This window comes from Lissotriton helveticus, chromosome 5_1 (assembly GCF_964261635.1).
Source record: "Lissotriton helveticus chromosome 5_1, aLisHel1.1, whole genome shotgun sequence".
In the NCBI taxonomy this organism is placed as follows: Eukaryota; Metazoa; Chordata; class Amphibia; order Caudata; family Salamandridae; genus Lissotriton; species Lissotriton helveticus.
The window spans coordinates 2016586862-2016593223 of record NC_136065.1 but is presented as its reverse complement, the minus strand read 5'-3'; positions in this window follow the sequence as shown (position 1 = coordinate 2016593223).

Below are 6362 nucleotides of genomic sequence, written 5' to 3'. Positions count from 1 at the left end.
TGGCCGAAAATCAAGTAAGTAATATCTGTGACTGCAGTGACTTTGCAAATGATGATGAGCTCATCACTCATCACTTCAAGCAGGAATATTTGGATAGATGTATCTTCTCCGTGGGTTTTTCCATGGTACCCAGCTAAAATTGCTGTGGTAAAAGTATTACTGCAGATCTGTTGCCTCATTTATTCAGTCCATGAATGTTGCCCAAAATCGGGCCTCGTCCACACATGACCAGGCCAAATGTAAGAATGTGGCCGCTAACTCATCTGTGGCAGTCCACTAATTTGAATGGGTATTTTTTGCTTAATGGGCTCGGAGTGAGATATTTACAATGAAGGATGTGAAAGTGGATCAATTTGAATTGTGAGTTACACGAAAACCCTTTCACCAGAGTGCAGGTTGTCGTCCATTCCCTGTCAGTGAGTTGCTTTCCCAGGTCACTCTTGTGAGCCTGTAGTGCTTTATACAAATGGGTGATCAAATGCCCACCAGTTACTAAATGCAGCATACTTCCCTATGCTATAGATCTCACTTACTGTACTGCCCAGCTTGGCATACTGAAGAAGCTACCCTAAACCTAGTCCAAATGTTTCTCGAGCTCCCAGGAAATATTCAGACTGAATTCAAAGAAAAATCCCTAAATAACAAATATGCGGAGCGTATTTCTAAAATAAAATGTCAGAAAAACAAGTGTATTATGTGTGGCTGTGCAGAGGCAGTCTAAAGCTGCTAATACGAACAACCAAGGTAGCACCAAAGTGGGCCCAAAAGGGGAAATAATGCTCTTCCTCTTTGGTTCGGAAAGTAGCTTAGCAAATGACTAAATAATAAAATCACAAACTAAGCAAAATCAATGCAAAACATTATACCAAATAAATTATAATCAAAATTAAAAAATATACTAAAAGAGTTTAGAAAACATGGCCGAATTTAAGGTAAGCCAAAGCCACCCATGGTTTCATCGACAAGATCATTGTTTAGTGAATCTAGAAACGATTCCTGAAACTGAACTCAGACAAGACGGAAGTCCTCATCCTGGGACCATCACCCTCCGCCTGGGACGACTCCTGGTGGCCCCCAGCCCTGGGCACCGCTCCCAAGCCAACCGACCATGCACGCAACCTGGGCTTCATCCTGGACTCCTCCCTCTCGATGACCAGACAAGTCAACGCTGTCTCCTCATCATGCTTTCACACCCTCCGCATGCTTCGCAAGATCTTCCGATGGATCCCGACCGAAACCAGGAAGACGGTCACCCAGGCCCTCGTCACCAGCCGACTGGACTACGGAAACACCCTCTACGCCGGAACCACAGCCAAGCTACAGAAAAGACTCCAACGCATCCAGAACGCCTCCGCCCGACTCATCCTGGACATCCCCCGACGCAGCCACATCTCCGGCCACCTGAGGGACCTGCACTGGCTCCCCGTCAACAAGAGGATCACGTTCAGGCTCCTCACCCACGCACACAAGTCTATCCACGACCTGGGCCCCAAGTACCTCAACGACCGCCTGACCTTCTACACGGCCACCCGCCAGCTACGGTCCACCAGCCTCGCCCTCGCCACTGTACCACGCATCCAAAGAGCCACCGCCGGAGGCAGATCCTTCTCCTACCTGGCGGCCAAGACATGGAACTCCCTCCCCATCCACCTTCGGCTGACCCAGGACTACCTCATCTTCAGGAGACAACTCAAGACCAGGCTGTTCGAGCAGTAGCGGACCCCTTCCGCCAAGCGCCTTGAGACCCTTCCGGGTGAGTAGTGCGCTATACAAATATTAGGATTGATTGATTGATTGATTGATTCCTCCTCCAAAGATTATGATTTCACAATTGCCAATTTAATAGCTCCAAAAAACAGACATGATTCTTGTAATCAGCAGATGCTGAGGAAGTACCCGGGCATCCTGCATCCATGTTATTAAAGCTAGAGTTCAGTATTCCGTGTGCTGAAGAACACATCTTCCCGGAGGGAGTGGCTCGCACTATGCATCTTGAAGCAGCTGCAATTTCATGGGACAACTCCAAAAACGGGTCGTTATCAGACTTATCAGCAAGTTCATGTCCACAAGAATGGGCAATTTCAAAGCCAAGCTGACATCCATAGCCCTTTCAAAGGGGAACCATAGGCAATGAAACATGGGTTGTATCCAGATGAACCAGGCAGGTTGGAATAACAACAGCCAGTCAGTGTTCAGTTCCTGGAGCAAAGGGCAACCAAGTGTCGTATTATGTGCTCACTGCACAGCTGGACTGGTGGCAGTTCCAGTATCTGCCACCGGGCTTCGAAATAGAACATCGCCTGTATGGTAACAAAAAAAGAACCAAAATGCAGCAAATGAGGAATAACAGCAAGGGTATGCTTCTGAACACACTGGGAAACAATGAATGAATACATGCCGGTATCACTCCAAAAATCTTTTGGAAGGTACTGACCAAGCTAATCAGTTCCACTTACTTTTAAGATGTGTGCACTCCCGGCAATATTGAAAGCATTACATATTCGGTGCATTAGCTCACCAAAGTGTAATAAAAGATTGGTATTCAGCAAGGACATTATTTCAAATGATGTCCTTGCAACAAGTAGTTCAAAGGTTTCTAGAGCAGATGTTAATGCCAAACCATTTGAAACAATCCGACCTTGAGTCAGCTTAACATGTTAAAATCTGCCTTCAAAGTTGGAATAGAGGGCCACAATGTCGAATCTGAGACTGTGTGCATAGGTGGAAATAGCACGTTATTGCAGCAGGTCACTATCTGGTGGACCAATAAAATATAAAGGATCCCAGCCTTGATGCCACAACACATCTTGGGGGACTATTTACAAGGCCCCTGCATCACCAGAGCATCATTTTTTTGACCCTTTGGTGGTGCACAATGCTGAGCCATATTCACAAGGCCACCCAAAGCCACTCTGTATGTATTTTCATCGCCTTGTAAATATGGCACCTTTTCACATATTACTCTGCATGAAAGGGCCGTTCCAGCGGGCACACCAAGGTGCTCCAAAGCCAAGCCTGTCCATGCCCGTCCATGACCTGACCACACCCAGCCCCAGGGACCCTGGTTCTCCAACCAGCCACTGCAACGATTCCAGCATCCTCCACGATCTTAACCCCAGATGCAACTACTGCCAGCTCTTGATGAAGACCATCACCCACGGCCTTCTCTTGCCTTCACTGCTGCCTCACTTTCACCCACCTCCGTAAACTTGGCTCCTTCACCAAGCCTCTCAAGTGTATCCTCATCAATGTATGATTCCTCTACAAACATAGCACGGAGATCTGGGACCTCCTCGATGCCGCCTCGACCAACATCTCCTTCCGGATGGAAATCTGGAAGATCCCCACCTCAGCGCCAGGCATCGCAACCGCCATCCCTGAAAGCTACAAGATCATCCACAAGGACAGTCCCAATCCCATCCGGCCAGGATGAGACATATACATCATCAACAAAAGCTCCCTCTGCCTGACCACCCACTTAGATGAACCAAGAACCCAGATTCAACACCCCCACTTCCAGATCAACTCAAAAACAACCCTAAGCGGCACCCTCATCTACACTCTACCTGGTCCCAGTACCTCTTTCCCTGACGCCATTGTCGACCCCATCGCACCTGAGGCCCTTGCATCCACCAACTACATCCTACCCGGAGACCTCAACTTCCACCTGGACAACCAAAATTATCCCAATACCTCCTCCCCCCTTGAGAACATCGCCAACGTAGGACTTAAATAGCTAGTCACCTCTCCCATGCACACAGCAGGACACACACTCGATCCTGTCTTTGCTGCAGGAAACAGCATCTCCTACAGCCACACCACCAAACTCCTCTGGACCGACCATCACTGCATCCACTTCTCTGTCAACAAACCCACTGCACACCAGCACACCCACTGTTTACCCCGCAGAAGCTGGAACAGAGTCACAGAAGATCAACTCACCACTTTCCTCAATGACACATCACCACCGACATCCTCAGATGTCAACACCACAGCATGCAATATCCACCAATGGATCGCAAACTATGCTAACACCCTTTTCCCTCACAAGAAAGCCACTGGCAAACAGGACCTCCTGAAAGCAAGCTGGTTCGCCCCCATGCTTCTATAGTCCAGGTGCAACTGAAGATGGCTCGAGAAGATATGGAGGAACAACAGAACCCAGGAAGCCCATGCCGCCTTTAAAGCAGCACACCACCACCTCATCAAAACCACAATAAAGAAGGCCATCCAAGACAGAATCTACAACAATTCACACAATAGCAAAGAACTCTTCCGCATTATCAAGGAGTTTGCCAAACCCAACAACAAGCCCACAAAGGACTCAACCTTCCAAGACCCCTGCAACAGACTCAGCACCTTATTCTACCACAAGATCAAGACTATCTATGACAACTTCAACACCCAGGACCACCCCACCATGCCAGCAACTAGCACAACCGATGCGGACCCCCTGACTGACTTTGCAAAGACCATTAAAACATCTATTCTGGAGCAACATTGGACCCCTGCAAGCACCACATCTTCTACAGAGCCGCCTCTGCCATCACACCCGAGCTATGCGAACCATCAACTGCTTCCTCAGGACTGCCACCTTCCCCGACCACTGGATACACACTGAGATCAACCCCCTCCTGAAGAAACACTCCTCTGACTGGACAAGCCTCAAGAACTTCAGGCCCATCTCCCTGCTCCCCTTCCGAGCCAAAGTCATTGAAAAAGCCATCAACATCCATATCGCTGACTTTATCGAAACCAACCACGCCTGGACATCTCCTAATATGGACTCCGAAGCAATCATAACACCGAGACAACCCTCCTTGCCATCACCAATGATTGGGCAAAACCGCTACCCTCGTATTAAGTGTGACTGTGCAAAGGCAGTCTAAAGCTGCTAATACGAACAACCAAGGTTGATGGCATTCTGCAGCACACATAAAGGAGAAAAACACCATCAATGATTGTTTTTGTGCAGGAAGGTGTCACTTCATGCACAACAACAATCATCCCATTAACTCAGGCACCGTTGCACCATGGTGCAAGGTGGCCTGCATTGTCGCTAGGTAGCCATTTGTGCACCAGCGCAGAGGAAAGCACAGAGTTGTGTTGTATTGCTGTAAATACAACCCATCCCTCCACTTTTCTAATGAGGCAGCTTGGCGCAGCAAGATGGCTTGCAGCACTGCATCATTTTCTAGTAAATATGACCCCTGGCTGCTCAACATTAAATAGCTTTCATTAGAAAGGACAGTGATGAGGGGGAGAATTGAAGGGGCTAGTATTCCTTTTAGATAGTAGGCAAACATTTACTACCAAAGCATTGATAAGAGAATGAGAGTGACTATAACTCATGAATAAAGCTCCCCACTACAGCTTTATATCTACCCACCGGGAAATGTTTCATACAAGATGTTTACTTTGACAAAGATATATGCCATGTTTCATCCACACTACTGAGGGTGTTTCTGCTATTGTGAATGGGAGCTGTTCTAACTTCTTGAGATGAAACATTTTGTTAGTGGCGTCTTTTTTGGCCATAAGCCTTTGTTTGCATGTCAGGCTTAAGGGCAAGAATAGCTGTGTTGAATTAAGGTAACGCCATGGCACACAGCCACATTTGAGGAGGTAAAGTGTCCGGCTAAATTTCATTGTAGATCGAAGCTGACCTTGCCCATGGTATAATGAAGACATGTCATTGTGCATAATATGGATAACAGACAACACGATGTTATTGAAGTTGTAAATGCAAGGAATACAACTTATTAATATTATTATAACAACAGCATGTACTTTATACAAATTATCTTGCTCACCTTGATTTAAATGTGCAGCTTCAATTTGCGACAGTTTCCTAAATGTATTTTAGGTGGCATGAATACATATTTTTAAACACGAAGGGCTTAGGACCTAATAGAAAGTCAGATAGGTCCATGTCTTCTAAAAGGAGAGAAATATGTTATTTTACTGCATACAGTGTGACATTTTCCAACCATTGAGGTATTTGTGACAATACATGAGTGTTGAGAGTGGGAATAATGGGGGTTGGGTCTGGTTGCCTTAAACCCAGTTGTAGAATTAGAAAAACAAGCAAAAGAATAATTTGTGTCCACTAGCCACAATAACCACCTGTATAGACCTGAAAGTATTGGAATTAAATTTACCATTCTGTAACCTACTTTGAGATATTGTTTGGTGTAATGTGTTAGATATTGCCAACTATCAAATCAGGCAACGGAAGGAACATTAGGTACATTCATAGCTATAATTTTCGCCAGTCTTAGAGAAGTAGTCTGCTGAACTATGTCTATTTGCAAAGTTGTTTATGTTAAAATTAAACAGGCTTGTAACAAGGTGTCTATCCC